Source organism: Piliocolobus tephrosceles, chromosome 7, assembly GCF_002776525.5.
Source record: "Piliocolobus tephrosceles isolate RC106 chromosome 7, ASM277652v3, whole genome shotgun sequence".
NCBI lineage: Eukaryota > Metazoa > Chordata > Mammalia > Primates > Cercopithecidae > Piliocolobus > Piliocolobus tephrosceles.
The window spans coordinates 144,057,941-144,075,761 of record NC_045440.1 but is presented as its reverse complement, the minus strand read 5'-3'; the positions used below and the strand labels follow the sequence as shown (position 1 = coordinate 144,075,761).

Sequence of the window (17,821 nt, the reverse complement as noted above, 5' to 3'; positions counted from 1 at the left end):
TGCAACCTCCGCCTCTCGGGTTCAAGCGATTCTCCTGCCTCAGCCTCCCGATTATCTGGGACTATAGGCGCCCACCACCACGCCCAGCTAATTTTTTGTATTTTTAGTAGAGACGGGATTTCACCGTGTTAGTCAGGATGGTTTTGATCTCCTGACCTTGTGATCCGCCCGCCTAAGCCTCCCAAAGTGCTAGGATTACAGGCGTGAGTCACTGCGCCCGGCCGAACTCATGAGAGGTCTTTTAGGTATTTGGAAGCTTGAAGCTCATGGTGGCGAATATAAGTTTTCCACAATTCTAGTTTTTATGTTAAAGCTTGAATTTTATGATTGCAACAAACACCGTCAGCCATTTTCTTTGAAGTGCAGGTCACTCTGTCTGCTTGGAGAAGACATCTGCCCAGCACCCTACTCCAGGTCACAGCTCGAAAGGCCACACTCAAGTGCCTGCCTCAGGGTAGCCTCACACTTAGGGGTATGTGGGTACGTGCACCTCCCAGTTCCTAACAAAGAACATTCAGAAGGCTTAAGAGGCTGGGCACGGCCAGGCACAGTGGCTCACGACTGTGATCCCAGCACTTTGGGAGGCTGAGGCGGGCAGATCACCTGAGGTCAGGAGTTGGAGACCAGCCTGGCCAACATGATGAAAGCCCATCTCTAACAAAAATACAAAATTAGCCTGGTGTGGTGGTGGGTGCCTGTAATTCCAGCTACTTGGGAGGCTGAGGGAGGAGAATCACTTCAACCTGGGAGGCAGAGGTTGCAGTGAATTGGGATCATGACACTGTACTCCAGCCTGGGCAACAGAGCAAGTCTCCATATCAGAAAAAAGAGAAAAGGCTTAAGAGTCAATGTGGAATAAACTTGATGCTTTTTGCTGCTTTCTCCAGGACGTTCTGAGGTAGGCTGGTTCCGTCCACATGCTGTGCACGTACTGTGGTGGTGAGTCCAGTGTCTGAGGGCACTGCTGGGCACCGCTGCCTGGCGCTGTGCAGATGCACCTGCAGTTTCACCGGAGCCCCCAGAGCAAATGTCAGCATCGGGAAAACACAAGCAGCTCTGGCCCTGGGGACCCCCCTGAAGCTCCCTGGACCACACTTAGAGAACCGCGAAGTCAGAAGACTCCTAGGTCCTACTCTTTAACTCTCGAATGATTGCACGCACGCGCGTGTCTACTTAATCTCAGAGTGTTTTGGAGAGATGTTCCACTTTAATTAAATTGTATCATGATTTACAAACATGTTTGAATAAAACCACCCAAGAAGACCATCTGATTTGGAATCTAAAATCTCATGTGCATGGAGTGGCTGCTTGGCTGAGTCTGGGAGGGATTTGGGGGACTGTGTGTTTTTCTTAAAGTCTTTGGATGGACCGTTGCTTTGAGCAGATGGGGGGTTAGCCATGGGCAGGATAAGGGCTCCTAACCCCTCTGGTGCAGAGGCAGTGGGGCCCAGGGGCCTGTCGCCTTCAGGAGCCAGCCTGGGCTGGGCCTATGTTCTCTTTTGGGCTGCGGGTATGGGAGCCGGGCTCCCTGCTCATGGTGAAAATAGGCTGCTTTCAGGAGCAGTGTCTTCAGAGGGTTGGAATTCTCTTTGTGCTTTTTGTGGAGAAGTTTTTAAGTTATTCCTTTATTAAGAAAGCCTCTGGCCAGGCATGGTGGCTCACACCTGTAATCCCAGCGCTTTGGGAGGCTGAGGTGGATGGAAACCTGAGGTCAGGAGTTCAATACCAGCTTGGTCAACATGGTGAAACCCCATGTCTACTGAAAATACAAAATATAAACAGTTAGCTGGGCATGGTGGTGGGTGCCTGTAATCCCAGCTACTCGGGAGGCTGAGGCAGGAGAAGCGCTTGAGCCCCGGAGGCGGAGGTTGCGGGGAGCCGAGATCACGTTACTCCCTTTCCTGATCTCTTGTCTTTGCTGTCTGTCTTTGGTTTTTGGTTTTGGGGGTTTTTGTTTTTGTTTCTTGAGACAGGATGTCCCTCTCACCCAGGCTAGAGTGCAGTAGCTGATCATAGCCCACTGCAGCCTCAACATCCCTGACGCAAGCAATCTTTGTGTCTCAGCCTCTCAGGTAGCTGGGATTACGGGTACGCACCACCATACCTGGCTTTTTTTTTTTTTCTGTAGAGTCAAGGTCTTGCTGTATTTCCTGTTTCCCAGGCTGTTTTTTAATTCCTAGGCTCAAACAATCCTCCTGCCTTGGCCTCCCACTGTGCTGGGATTATAGGTGTGAGCCCCTGTGCCTGGCAGTTGTAGTCTGTCTTTTTCCGTGCTGGGATTACAGATGTGGGCCCCCGTGCCTGCCGTTGTAGTCTGTTTTTTGTCTTTTTCTGGGCAGTCATTTGTTTGTACAACTGATGTCTTGAGCACCTGCTCTGTGCTGGGCCCTCTTCTAGATGCTGAAGAGAAAGGAGCAACCAAAACAGACCATTCCTGCTGTCAGAGAGCTTATGATCTGGGGTGGAAGGGGGATGGGCAGACAGACTCAGGATGAAGGGCAAGGTGTGTTCAGGTAGGGTGGTTAGGGAGGCCTCACTGAGATGGCAGATTCCTGAGGGAGTGAGGCCGCAGCTGTAGCAGAGGAAGAATTGATGGCCAGGCCAGTGCAGGAGCAGCGGGCCGGGTGATGGGTGGGCCGCCGTGCCGACCTGCTGTGGCCACACTCCTACTTGCAGAGTCTCAAGGTTGCCAGCTGTTTAGACAACACAGGCTGACCCCCAAGCGCGGGCTGGAGCCCATGTGATCTCGCCAGCCCGCCCGGCAGGTCCCACTGCCCACCCACCGTCCACCCACCGCCCACCCACTGCCCACCCACTGTCCACCCAGCGCCCACCCACTGCGCTGCCGGGTGAGGTGCTCATCCTGGGTTCCCCGTTTCTGCTCGTGGAAATTCCTTCTTTCCAAGATTGGCTCAAAACAGGTTCCTTATGGAACTTTGCCAGATAGCTGAGGATCCCGCAGTCCTCTCTGCAGCCGCTTAGCACTTGGCGCACGCTGGCTTTTCCTTTCCGTTCTGGTGATGTACACAAGCCTGTGGCCCGCAGGGAAGGACTGGGAGGCCCTGAGGCAGCATCCTGTTCCCCGCCCAGGCCCCTGGCACAGCTGAGCCTCCAAGAGATGCTTGCTGGATCTGCAGACATTTTTCGGGGTCCCATGGGTGTTAGGCCTGGTGAGGCAGGGACCCAGTGGTGGAACCGAGGTGGTGGGTGGGGACGGCCTGTGGCGTATTTGGGAGGAGCAGGACCTCACCATGGGCCCCCTACACAGTTGCAGATTCTTGCGAGGGGTGCCCCGTCACCCTGCGGGGCTGATTGAGGTATCCAGACATTGCCAGGATGCTGTTCTGTGACCCTTGCTGCCCTGAAGCAGCTGAAAAATAATAGATCTGGCAGGGACACTCCTCACTGCCTTCGTCTGATTCAGGGCATTTTAGGGGTGCCGGATCAGTGGCCCCAAACTGCAGGTGCTTGGCCTGCGCAGCAGAGGCTGGGGAATGGCACTTCCCTGTCGATCGTCCTGGCTGGTGCCTGCCCGGGTGGCACTGGATGCAGTCCCAGGTGGCACATGGTGCCGCCACCCATGACCTTCCCTCACCCTGAACCTGCTCCGTCCGTGGTATCTGCTCAGGTCCCCGCCCCAGTCTTCTGCTTGCTTAATGCCTGCCTGCCAGCTGTGGGCAGCTCAGGGCCCTGAATAGCGCTGGGAGGGGGCACAGAGCTGGTGAAGCAGAGGAGCTGCAGACCTGTCTCCACAACGGACGATTGTGGAGAAAACAGTAGAGGGTGACATGGCTGATGTCCTTGGGACTGTGGTGATTTGCACAGAGAAGGAGACCAGGGAAAGTGGCCACTGTGCTGCCAGAGCTCTGCAGATTTGCTGCCTGCCCTGGGGATGTGACAGGAGACCGGAGAGTGCTGGAGGGGAGAGAGGGCAGAATGGTAATAAATGGCAGTGTAAGAAGTGCCAAGTGTAACATCCACCTCTCACAGGTTATCTGTGTCTAATGCTAATGTCTGAAAAACAACAGCTTTGCTTTCTCCAGACAGAGCTCACAAGCCCAGATCACCACTGTGTGTTTAGGAGTGGTGGTTAAAGATCTAAATAATCTGTTGTTGCTGAGAATTCATTCATCCAATGTGTCCTTCACCAAAGACTACAGGGAAGGTATCAGTTCCTCCAGGGGGAGCATAAAGGAGCTGCGTGCTGAGCAGATTCATTGATTATTGATTAGATATTCCATACGTTTGTAAAATATGTGGAACAAAACGAACCGGTTTAAAGTACATAACTCAGCTGTGTTAAGTCCGTCATGGTGTTGGGCGCACATCACTCCATCGGGGTCCAGACGTTTCCGTCACCTGGAGCAGAAGCCCTGTGCTCCATGAGCAGCTGCTTCCTATGGCCCCCTCCCAGCCCCTGGCAACCACTGCTCTGCGCCCCATCTCCATAGAGTGGCCTGCTCTGGATGTTGCATGTGCCTGAGGTCATACGTGTGGCCTTTTGTGTCTGGCCTCTTTCGCCTAACAATGCTGTAAAGGTTCATCCACGTCATAGCAGGTGCCAGTGCCCCATTCCTTTTCATGGATGTGTAATATTCCACCGTATAGATAGAATACATTTTGTTTATCCATTCGTCAGTGGACATTTGGTTTTTTCCATACGTGTGTGTGTGTGTGTGTGTGTATTTACATACACATAATTTTTCTTTAAGAGATGGGGGTGAGACGGGGTCTCACTAGGTTGCCTAGGCTGGAGTACAGAAGCTATTCACAGGTACAGTAATAGCACACTACAGCCTTGAATTCTTGGGTTCAGGCAGTCTTCCTGCCTCAGCCTCCTGAGTAACTGGGACTTCATGTGGATACCATTGCACCTGGCTCATTTTTAAATTACAGAAAATTTTTTTTTTCAGACGGAGTTTTGCTTTTGTTGCCCAAGCTGGAGTGCAATGACATGATCTTGGCTCACTGCAACCTTCGCCTCCCGGCTTCAAGCAATTCTCCTGCCTCAGCCTCCTGGGTAGCTGGGGTTATAGGCATGTGCCACCACGCCCAGCTAATTTTGTATATTTAGTAGACATGGGGTTTCTCCATGTTGGTCAAGCTGGTCTCCAATTCCCGACCTCAGGCGATCCACCCGCCTCGGTTTCCCAAAGTGCTGGGATTACAGGCATGAGCCACCGTGCCCGGCCTTAAATTATAGAATTTTTTATTATTATTACGTTTTTGAGACAGAGTCTTCCTCTGTCACCCAGGCTGGAGTACAGTGGTGCAGTCTCGGCTCACCGCAACCTCCGTCTCCCAGGTTCAAGCAATTCTCCTGCCTCGGCCTCCCAAGGAGCTGGGACTACAGGCGCATGCTACCACGCTCCGCTAATTTTTGTATTTTTAGTAGAGACGGGGTTTCGCCATGTTGGCCAGGCTAGTCTCGAACTCTTGACCTCAGGTGAGCTGCCTACCTCGGCCTTCCAAAGTACTGAGATTACAGGCGTGAGCCACCACTCCCAGCCAAGTACAGCATTTTTAATTTGCTATGCTTCCAAGCCTTGCCAAGATGATAACTTTGTATGTGACTTTGTCGGAATGTATAGGCTTAGTTTGGCTGTTTTTTTCACATTGTGCTGAAAGCATCAACTTTTGGAGAATGTTTAGTGAGTCCTCAATGTTGTGGAGAGGTTCTTGGAAACTGCATTTTTAAGCAAAACAAAGTACATCAGGTTCTTGAATAATGTTTTGTTTTAATGTTGATTAGGAAAAAAATTTGTTAAACATCATGTCACTTACACTTGCCATTTCCAAGAACTGTCAACAGTGTTAAGTGAACTGTGTGCTCCTCGCCTGCTCTCGCGATAGGTGGGGGCTCCGCGCTCCTGCCTGCAAGGTCTTCCTGTGCTGGAAATGGGTAGAGGCATCTCCCTGGGTCCCCTCCTTAGGGATCAGAATCTACTTGGTTTCTTCAGACAAAGTAAAATGTCATCGATGCCCTGGAAGGATATACTTCAGTGATATTTCTTGGAATATTTAATTATGGAAAAAAATCTTACTTTATTTATAGTAAACCTTTCTGAGTTGCAAATATTTTACTGTGAGCATGATTGATTTATAATTACGAGAAAGCAACTTAGTCTGCATAATTTGTTTATAACACTGGTCATGTTGAGTATATTTGGAGCCTCGAAGGCATGGAATATTGAGCAGAGTGCGGAAAATAAAGCGGTTTTTGACACCGTGCTTCATTTTGCAGGTACTAACTGACTTGTCCATTTGCTAAGCTTCATCCCACCCGGCAGTTTTCCTGCCCAGCAGCTGTTACCGCCCCCATTCTCGCTTGGCCCCCGTGCCAGTTCGGAAGCCTTTGAGCAGGTTGGTAGCTTTCTCCTCCCTTCCTGTAGAGAGTGCCTTTAATTTAGCTTCATCAGCCACTTGTCATCATTCCTTGTCTTGTCCAAGTTTATAGTCAAGGGCGATGGCTGGGAACTAGAGCTACCCCTGGACCAGCAGGGGGATGGGTCTTCATCAGCTGGGTCCCGGTGTGGCTTCTGACCTACCGCTGGGCACGCCTGTGAAAGCTGCAGACCCTCCCCTGGAAGACAGCATGTGGTGGCCTCGCACAGCCTCAGACACACCTGGCGTGGTATCCCCATGCATCCTCCCTACCCCAGAGCCCTGCACCCCATCTGTCTTCAGCCCAGGCTGAAGACAGCCTGGTCGCTCCTTCATTTGCTGATATATTTTTTAAGCCTTTTTATTGTCTCTTTGTTTGAATGGGTATTTGTACACATAATTAGCTGTTAATTTCAACATCCCTAAGCATTTTTGCTTACGTAATTTTCAAGTTCTTGAACATGAACTCCCAGCTGGATGGAAGGTGCCACTGAGCAGAGACCAGCATGGTGCTTCTAACTTTCCGACAGTGCACAGCACGTTTCACTCATTCTGATGAGCTTGAGAATGTATCTGCTCCATTGCGTTGTTTCCCTGGTGCACCTCAAGGCCTTGTGGCCTACAGCAGCATTTCCTCCCGTGTCTGAGCCTCCGGGGCTGCTGGGACTGCATGACCCAGAGGGACATCTGGTCAGAGGCCAACTTAGCCTCTCGGTCACCTTGGATGGGGTCTTTCATGGGCCTGGATGATGGGCTCACTCCATGCAGCTCCTTCATCCTGAGGGAGGGCAGCCCATCCCAGGGAGAAAGGAATCCCAGCAGAGGGCACAGCAGAAGCAGCTGGCACCTTTGCAAGCCCTGAGGGATGCGGAACAGTCATGCCTGTGCCATTTGCCAGGCGAGGCACATGGCTGAGCTTGAGTCTGTGGAAGGGGCCACAGCAGTGTGGGGCTGGAGTGAGCCCCTCTTGAGGGAGTCTGTTAAATCTGGCCCCATTGGAGCGCAGATACAGCTGCAGCGCGGATGAGCCTCAGGGACAACATGCCGCGTGAGGGGGGGCCAGGCACGGAGGGCCTCGTACACGACTCCACCTCTGGAAATGTCCAAAACAGGCAGAGCCATTGAGAGAGAATGCCGGTGCGTGTGCCAGGGGCTGGGCTTTGGAGGGAACAAGGTGTGACGGCTTAATGGGCACGTGGCTTCTTTTGGGGGTGACAAAGGTGCCCAGGAATTGGGTGGTTGCGTTGGTTACACAACAGTGTGGATATGCTAAAGGCCACCTCAGTGTACACTGGAAGATGGCTAAGGTGGTCAATTTATCTGAATTTTAACAAGAAGAGAAACCTGGCCCTGGATCCCTCCTCTCATGCACATTTGTCATCCCAGCTCTGCGAACGCAGCCCGGTGTGGAGCTTGAAGGCACCGCACCCTCTGCTTTGAGGTGTGTGTTTTGGCTGACAGACTTCCCGATGAGATCTAGGGTTCCACCGTCTGCTGAGCCGGGTCCACAGGGCCAGATTAGACCCCATCTGTAATCTCCGCCACGCCGCCGTGGGGGCCTGAGTCAACCCACACCGTCTGAGGCCCGCACTGATTCTGGGCTGGTCTCTGAAGTTGGGGCCAGCAGCAGCCCTGCCTTTCGGATTGCAAATAATAGAAGGAAATCCATAATTATGTCATTTAAAAGATGTGGCCAGAACACTGCACGTGGCATGGCCTGCGATCCAACATGTGTGCGGGCGTCGTCGTTAACTTTTCTTCCATCCTCTGAGGAAGTAGAACACCATTTCGATTTGTTTTAAAGTGTGAGCTCGTCTCTCTTCAGGAAGGAATTGATCAAAGAAGCAAACACTCCTGGATATTTTGTCTGCCTGATTTTCAGCAATTTACTCCCAATTAATTATTCTGACTAGGAAAGAAATGGTACCTCTCTGGGATGCCAGTGTTTCGAATTGACATTTCAAATAGCCGGTTGGACAAATTGGGGAAATTTTCTGATTTCTGTCATTTGTTAAATTTGCTTTTAAGTATCCCTCAGGAAGCTGTATTCATTCCAAGTGCGGGGAATTAAAGTTGAATCTCCATGCAATTGAATTAGCCTGAGCCACAAGGATGGGCTGCAGAAGCCTGCTGAAGCTTACAGGGAGATTTTACTTAAAGCTAAAGCTTATTTCACAGAGCCTGTTCTGACTGTTTTCTAACACCACCATGATGTACAGTTTACTGTTCCACGTGTGCCCTGTTTTGTTAACATTGGAACAGTTTTTCTTTTCACAATGTACGGTGATTGTAATTTAAGATAAATGTGGGAGTATTCTTCTACCTAAGGAAATGCTGAGTCGAAATGCTGGATTTCCAAATATATCACTGGGGAGAGGACAGTTTTTTCCCTTTATAATGACAGTGTTGCCAACATGACCTTATAGCTATGTAGGCTGGGGATATTTTGATGTGTAATAACAAAATGTCACAGAAGAGATAACATCAATAGAGGCTAAACTTTCCCTTCATGATATTTATTTTTAACATCTATTCCACTCTGTTAAAAAATACGGACCCTCGGCCGGGCGCGGTGGCTCACACCTGTAATCCCAGCACTTTGGGAGGCCAAGGCAGGTGGATCACAAGGTCAGGAGATCGAGAACATCCTGGCTAACACAGTGAAACCCCGTCTCTACTAAAAATACAAAAAATTAGCCAGGCGTGATGGTGGGCGCCTGTAGTTCCAGCTACTTGGGAGGCTGAGGCAGGAGAATGGCGTGAACTCGGGAGGCAGAGCTGGCAGTGAGCCGAGATTGCACCATGGCACTCCAGCCTGGGCGATAGAGCGAGACTCCGTCTCAAGAAAAAAAGGACCCTCATGTGTTCATGTGGAAAACCTAGTGACGAGGGAGGGAGGGATATGATCATTGTGATGGATGAAGTTCTTAAAACAAATGAATGCAAACTCAGTGGCTCTTGCAGGAATCCAAGCCCTGAAGAAGCTTATTTTCCCTTCATGTAAATTTCCAGGGCTGTGTGGGCTTAGCTGCTCTGCTCCATGCAGCTATTCAGGGATTCAGGCTGCAGGGCATCTTCAGCCCAAAGGGGAAAGACCGTGGAGGTGGAGGCTGTGTGGTTTCTGTGTGCTGGCCCGCCACTGACCTGCCTATCATGTAAACCTGCCAAAGCAGGGTGCCTTACCTAGGGGTAGGAAATATTTGGGGGAAAAAAGCAATAAAAAATATAAAATTTTAAAGTACAGTATAATAGCTCTTTATATAGTGTTTGTTTTAGGTATTGTAAGTAATCTTACTGATACAAGGTAGATGGGAGGAGAGCTGATATAAGGTAGATGGGAGGATGTGTTCAGGTTCTAGGTAAACACCAAGAGATGACTCTAGCTGGCAGCCACATGCTCTGTTGCTCCAGAAAAAGAAGGAACCAGGCTGGGGCAGACAGCCCCAGACCGTGCCATGGTTGGGAAGCGAAGGGAGAATTAAAACCTACCTGGAGACCATTCACCACATGGTTCATATCCGTCAGCCTCGCACTTGCCAGCCATGGTTCTAAGCCCCAGGATAGACCAGGGGCAGAAACAGAGACATTTCTCTTTGGGTGTGACTAGTTCAGGGAGGACCTGAGATGTAGTGTGCCAGGCGGCAAGCACTGTGGAGGCGAGCACAGCGGGGGGCCGGAGCTGCTGGGGCATGTACCGTTTTTAACAAGGTAGTCAGCAGGCTCTAAGGAGGTGACGTGGAACAAAGACTTGAAGGAGGTGAGTGGGTGAGCGAACTGCAGGGATCTGAGGAAAGAGTAGACGGGAAGTGCAAAGGCCCTGGGGCAGGAGCGTGTTGGGTGCCTTGCGGCCAGAGGGCCTCAGAACCTGTGGGAAACTGACTGCCTCCCGGTGCAGGTGAGATGCCACTGGGGGACTTGAGAGTGGAGGGATAACCCGGTCGTCCTTCCTGGTATCTCTAGCTGCTGTGTGGACACAGGGGCCCTGGTAGGCACCGTGAAGTGGTCCAGCTGGGAGAAGATGATGGCTCTGGCCTGCATGCAAATGGTGGAGGTGAAGTTGACAGATTCTGGACACCATTTGAGTTTTTTTGTTTGTTTTGTTTTGTTTTCTTTTTGAGATGGAGTCTCACTCTGTCGCCCAGGCTGGAGTGCAGTGGTGTGATCTCGGCTCATCGCAACCTCTGCCTCCTGTCAATCCCACAAGGTCTTGGTGACCCACTCACAGGGGTTTGAAGGAGACAGAGCAGAGAGAGGGAACATAGGACAGACGTGGCACCAGCAGACATGGAGGCCTCTTTCCAGAAGGATGTAACTCTCCTCCGAATGGGAAAACAGAGCATGTTTTGGATTTTTTGTTTGTTTTTTGAGACAGAGTTTTGCTCTTGTTGCCCAGGCTGGAGTGCAATGGCGCAATCTCGGCTCACTGCAACCTATGCCTCCCGGGTTCAAGCAATTCTCCTGCCTCAGCCTCCCAAGTAGCTGGGATTACAGGCACCTACCACCACGCCCGGCTAATTTTGTATTTTTAGTAGAGACGGTGTTTCTTCATGTTGGTCAGGCTGGTCTCGAACTCCTGACCTCAGGTGATCCGCCCGCCTCGGCCTCCCAAAGTGCTGGGATTACAGGCGTGAGCCACCGTGCCTAGCCCCGTGTTTTGGATTTTTAGACCCCATGACGCTGACGACTCCATGTGCTGCAGGAGTCTGAACAGAGGCTACAGTTAACACAAGGCCGGGAAGCAGAAGCCTCGCCAAATGCAGGAGTAATTAAAGGACATGTCTTTCGAGTAGACTTCCTATATGTCCCACTTTTGTGCCTTACAGCGTTTGTTGTTTGTAATGACATCTTTGTAAAAAATAACTTCTAATCGTTGCTCACATACAGGAATGCATTGTGGTTCAGCAAGCTGGCTGGATTCTTTCTGGTTCCAACAGCGCGCCTGCAAAGGTGTCTCGTCTTCACGGAGGCCATCACGTTGTCTGTACGTGTCTTTGTGTCCATTTGCCTTTTAAATCATGAGCGGGCAGGGCACGGTGGCTCACGCCTGTAATCCCAGCACTTTGGGAGGCTGAGAGAACTAGATCACTTGAGGTCAGGAGTTCGAGACCAACTTGGCCAACACAGTGAAACCCCATCTCTACGAAAAATACAAGAGCTAGCCAGGTGTGGTGGTGGGTGCCTGTAATCCCAGCTACTCTGGAGGCCGAGGCAGGAGGATCGCTCGAACCTGGAAGGCAGAGGTTGCAGTGAGTCGAGATTGTGCCACTGCACTCTAGCCTGGGAGACAGAGTGAGAATCTTGTCTCGGGGAAAAACAAACACACAGAAAAATCATGAAAGAGTCTTGATTTCCAGACAGGTGAAAAGATGTAAACCATAGAAGGGATGTCTGCACGCCAGGCACTTCATTTAGAGAGATGGCTTTGAGCACCCCGGATGAGTGTGTGAAATTTCTTGCTTAGGTGGTGGCCTGGACCCTTTAGGTAATGTAAATTCAAAACCCAGACCTGGGAGTGTTGGACCCGGAACTGCAGGTTTTGGGGGGTTGGGGGCATTCACAGGCCCTACTGCTTTTCTTCTTTCAACTTTGGTTGCTCTTGGGCAGGCTTCGTCTTCATCATCCCAAAAGATGTTGAGCCCTTGGAATCCAACAGACTTTGTTTCAGATTCCAGCATGTGTGTTTCTGCTGTGGCCCCAGTGGTTAATTTGGCTTCCCCCGTCTCCTGTATGAAACGAGCGGGTGATAATCCTGGTCACGGAATTGTGCGTTCTGGTTAAGAAACCACAGCGGCACCACCACGTCATGGACGCTCAGTGCACATCTCTTTTAGGTGCTGGCCTGTCGGTGGGATGGCAGAGACTATTCAGATGTGGGGACAGTTTCGCTTTGGGGACTGCTTCCCGAGCGGGCGCATCCTGCTGGATTTCAACACTGCTGGGCACCGCGAGTGGTGGCAAGAGGAGGAGGCCGACCCTGTCCTCACTGGGCTCCGGGTCTGATGGGAAGATTTGCACCTCTGCCTGTGAGCTGCGGACTGCAGGGTACCGTGGCCTCGGCGTGAGCAGCAGGATGGGAGCCTCAAGGAGGGAGAGCTGGGTTTGGAGAAAGTGGCCTCTGTTGTCGTGTTTCTGTCGTTGAGCAGATTGAGCAAAGCAGAGGCAGGAAAACGCATGGGGAGGCTGGTGGTGTGAGCCCACGGTCGCCATGGGTCCTGCAAGGAGGTAGTCGGGTTTGGGCCCTGAAAGCTTTGGAGAAGAGTTGTCTTGTGCGCAATTGTCTTGTGCCATTTAAGGTAATTCTGCCCCTCTGGGGCAGGTGTAGCTCCAGTTTTCAGAGGAAATAGGGCTGGGGGGTGGCAGGCAGAAGAAGCAGCAGGCCAGAGTCCCAGAGCAGGCGGAGAACAGCCAGCACGCACTTCCTCCTGGCGGGGCTCAGACCGGGCTCGGCACGCAGGGCTGTCCGGCAAGCAGGAGAAGAGCTGTGGCTCCGGGGTGCGGTGCTGCCGCACGTAGAGTGGACCGGCGGTCCGATGGCACCGTGGGCTCGTACACACAGAGAAATGGAGGCACTCCCAGGGGAGCTGACTGTCAGGGCTGGCACAGGTTGGAGAAGGGCTAGGCATTCTCCTGGTAAAACCGTAGGAAAGGTGGCTGCGAAGCAGGAGAGATGTAAACTCTTGTCTCTGGGTAGAAATGTCAGCAGCATTTGCTTTTCCTCAGGTAATGGAACACAAACGTCTGCTTCCTGTTGAGTCCTGCTGCCTTTGCCAAAGAGAATGTTTTTTGGTGCTGTGGCTTCAGAACACCTGACCACAGCCCTGAAAGTTGTCCTCCAGCACAGAACACACCGTCTTGGGGTTCAGGCATCTACCCATACGGGTTGTGGACACTCGTGTGGGTGTGTTTCCCGACCCCGAGGCCGGCAGTGGCTGAGCTGCTCTGTGGAACCCCAGTCCCTCTTGCTGTCCTGCGTCATCCCCTCCTTTCTCATCCTCCTGGGTTAGATCTTGTACAATAGTAAGCTCAGTGTTCAACCTGGCACCCAGAAAGGAGAGCCGTGCGCCCTACAGCCCAGCATGGGGCCCCACCAGGGTCAGGGCCTCCCACAGCCCAAGCTGGCACTGGCACTGGCATCTGTGAGGCTCCTGGCAGGCAGGGTCATCTCTTGGTCCTCCTAGGTGGCAGATGACGCAACACCCCGGCGATGAGTGGAACGGGCGTGTGCGTTTCAGCAGATGAACAGGAGATGTTGACGGATTTTGCTGCCTCGCTGATAAAAATAGACATTTATTCTTTTCAAGACAGGCAGAAAGGCTAAGATGTGTTAGTAACCCTGTGGGACGGAACTTAGATGGCAGTTTTTCATTTTTGATGTCTTTTTTTTTTTTTTTTCTTGATTCTTTTTCTCTTAAAATTAGGCCTCAGAAGCTAATCCTGTAGATCAGGCTGAAAGTGACAGGAGTGGGCCTGGGATTTCTGAATGCTCATTTCTTCTTCCCTCATCGAGATTCAGGCTTGAAGCTGGGAGGCCGTCCCCCTGGAAAGGGCCCCCACTCAGGCAGGGAGGCCAGGGGTGGCCCCGCCCCGCTCCCCATCGGTGTCCCTGGCTGCTGCCAGAAACGGAGTCAGAGAAAGCAATGTCAGCCAGGCTTCAACTCCAGCTGGGTGTGAGCACCTTGTGCCACCGCTGCCCACGCCACCCTGCATCCATGCTGTGCTGCGTTGGCGCTGGAGAGGCTGGGAGGCTCTGGGAATTGGAATCCCCGGCTGTGCTTGCCGGAAAGGGTGTATGTAAATGAGGCGGTTTTCCTGCCACCTCTGCGGATGATTCAGCCCAGCAAGTGTGAGGAGGGAGGGGACGTCCCGGCCGGAGCTGGCCAGGCCCTCCCCACACCGTGCAGGGGCGTGGTTATAAATGAACGAAACAGCTCTTCTGACGAGTGGTTTTTTTCCTTCTATACAATTCCAGTGTGAGTTTGCTTTAACCATGATGTAAAACCCACATTGTGGCTTTAGTCCTCTGTTTCAAACAACATGTTCACCAGCAACGGGGCAGAACAGTGGGACACACTCTAGGGCCAGGGTGCCTGTCTGTACCTTGGCTGGCTGGCTGGCACCCTCAGGCAGGCCCCCCTGGGCTGGTGGGCACCAGGGGAGTTCTCCCGGACAGGGCTGTGTCTCGCAGGATGGGACAGTGGTCACAAAAACACAGCAGCCATGCGATGACATGGGCACGTCCCCCACGCCGGCCACTTGCCTCTCCCCTGCTGTTCCACCGACTACCTCCCAGCCTCCATGTGGCCGGGACGTGCTGCCTCACCCGTAATACCACTTTGTTCACCTGTGAGACTATGCTGGGCAAACAGGCTCACTGCAGATCTTGAATTGGACACTTTTTAAATCTCTCCAGGCATCTGTTAAATGGCATAATGACTATCTGTGCTTATGTCTTAAGATTCTATTTTCTTTTCTTTTTTTCTGAGATGGAGTTTTGCTCTTGTTGCCCAGGCTGGAGTGCAATGGTGCCATCTCGACTCACTGCAACCTCCACCTCCAGGGCTCAAGCGATTCTCCTGCCTCAGCCTCCCAAGTAGCTGGAATTACAGGCATGTGCCACCACGCCCAGCTAGTTTTGTATTTTTAGTAGAGACGGAGTTTCACCGTGTCAGACTGGTCTCGAACTTCCGAGACTGGTCTTGAACTCCTGACCTCAGATGGTCTGCCCACCTTGGCCTCCCAAAGTGCTGGGATTACCAGTGTGAGCCACCGCACCCAGCCAGCTTCTATTTTCTTTAACTTAGGGATATGTCAGAGGAAAATAGAATGATATATCCAACACTCATCCTCCTCCTAGAATTTGTTCATTTTTTAAGAATAATTTAGTTTCAAATAACAAATATAATAAACTTACTTAAAAAATACAGACACACAGGCCAGGTGCAGTGGCTCACGCCTGTAATCCCAACACTTTGGGAGGCTGGGGCAGGAGGATCACTTAAACCCAAGAGTTTGAGACCAGCCTGGACACCACAGCAGGGCTCCATCTCTATAAAAAAAAAAAAATATATATATATATATATATAATAAATATAAAATATAATAAATATAAATATATATTTACAAATACATATATATATATGTAGCCTGCCTTGGTGGCACACACCTGTAGTCCCAGCTATTCAGGAGGCTGGGGCAGGAGGATCACTTGAGCCCTATGATCGCACCACTGCACTTCAGCCTCAGCAACAGAGTGAGACTCTGTCTCATAAAATAATAAAATATAAAATGAATAAATAGAAACATAGAGAAGAGTAGAAAGACTATAGCTTGACCACTCAGGAATAATCACGATAAATATTTTGTTTTATAATTCTTCCGTAAGTTTTCCCTTTCATACACCAAATATGTACATGTGTATAATATAGGACAGATGGGATTGCATCAAACACCATTCTGAAGCTTTTTCCCACTTACCAACACATGGAGCTCTTCCCACATAACTGATGGAGAAGCACAGTGTCATTAGACTCTCCTCAGTTCATTGAACCCATTTTTACTGATGGACCTTTCAGTCCTTCTCAGTCTTTTCATGTGTAGACGCCTGAGTATTTCCTTAGGACAAATGCCTAGTTGTTGAGTTGCTAGATCAGAAGGCTTGTAATTTTAAAAGGCTTCTGAAACAAACTTGAAATCCTCCTGCATGGATGGGAGTGGCCATTTTTTCTCATACGCACTATCCAGTCATATCCCTCATCATTTCCTGTTGGAGTTTTTGATTTCATTAATTTATATAAACTGCATATTTAGGTTTATACCTTTAGGTTTGTATATTTATATGTCAAACAAATTTCCCAGTTTGTCATGCAATTAGAGAAATACATGTGTGTGTTTTTTACTTTCCCTCGAGACAGCGTCTCACTGTGTCACCCAGGCTGGAGTGCAGTGGCGTGATCTCGGATCACTGCAGCCTTGACTTCCCCAGGCTCGAGCGATCCTCCCATCTCAGTGCCCCTGAGTAGCTGGGACTACAGATGCATGCCACCATGACTGGCTAATTTTCTTTTCTTTTTTTTTTTTGTACAGATGGGATTTCACCATGTTTCCCAGGCTAGTCTCAAACTCCCGGCCTCAAGTGATGCACCTGCCCCAGCCTCCGAGAGTGCTGGGATTACAGGTGTGAGACACCATGCCCAGCCAGAAATCTTTTGCAACCTCTTTTTGGTTCTAAGAAAGAGGGCCAGGCGCAGTGGCTCACCCCTGTAATCCCAGAAAGAGCATTCCCACCCCAAAACTATAAAATGTTATTACATTTTAAAATATTTCTGTGGATGTTTTCGTTCCATTTAGAAGTACTACCTATTTACAGTTTCTATTTGAAATTTATTTTGTAATAAGATGTGAGAGGGAGCTCACCTTATTTTTTTCCTTCAAATATTCAGAAAATTGTTCCGACTGAGTTATTTCTCTCCTGTCCCCGTAACTGGCATGCGCCCTCCGGCCAACCCGAGTGCCGCCAGTGGCTTGCCTGCCCATTCCGGGAGATGGTGGTGGGTTTTCTCCCTGCCCTCTTCTGAAGATGAACGCCCTGAGAGCAGGAGTAGGAGGTGCTCAGGCGGTGTAGGGTGAGTGGCATTGTGCGTTGAGGTAGAGTTCAGGAAACCCTTAGCACAGGGCTTGGCACCGGCAGACCTCCCTGGTGGGCAGGTGCTCCTGTGCTCGCAGATGGAACTGAGTGAACCTGGTGAGGATGGATTGTCATGCATTTGGTTCCTCCAGCTCCTTTTGTTTGATTTAAGCATAGCTGTTATCAAAAGGGTTCAAGGCAGTGTGGCCTGGTGGCAAAGCTTGCATACTCTGGGAGCCGTGAGTGCTGTGTGTGAGTCCCAGCTCTGCCTGTCCAGTGTCCTTGCGGACACCTCGGACCGCATCTGTAGGACAGGGATCCTGCCTGCCTTGCGCATGGTAAGGATTAAAGGAGGTGATTTGCCTGAAGGCGTCTTCACTGTGCCTGGTGCAATGGTGGTGGCCATTGCTTCTTCAATTATGGGAACTTAAAATGGGAATACACATGTTGAAAAAGGAAGTAAACATTTTATGTGGGTATTGAAAAATGTACTAGGTATCTATGATGAATCAGTTACTGTAAAAGGGCACAAAGTTTTTTTGATTTGTTTTTAACTTTCCTAGCTGCTTAGCACAGATGTGAGGCATGAGGGTGGCAGATCAGTGTATGTCGGCCGGGCACTGTGGCTCACGCCTGTAATCTCAGTACTTTGGGAGGCCGAAGCGGGTGGATCACTTGAAGTCAGGAGTTTGAGACCAGCCTGGCCAACATGGTGAAGCCGCATCCCTAGTAAAAATACAAACATTAGCTGGGTATGGTGATACACATCTGTAATCCCAGCTACTTGGGAGGCTGAGGTGGGAGAATCACTTG

General features: G+C 50.7%; 1 protein-coding gene across 1 annotated transcript in view; it reads left to right on the top strand.

Moving 5' to 3' along the window:
* The first annotated feature begins 6,243 nt into the window (after positions 1–6,243).
* Positions 6,244–17,821, top strand: part of AGO2 (argonaute RISC catalytic component 2) — an 86,770-nt gene continuing 75,192 nt past the window's right edge. Inside the window, exon 1 of the mRNA XM_023228060.2 lies at positions 6,244–6,363. The gene's annotated coding sequence lies outside the window, so the exon portion shown is untranslated. The remainder of the gene's footprint in view (positions 6,364–17,821) is intronic.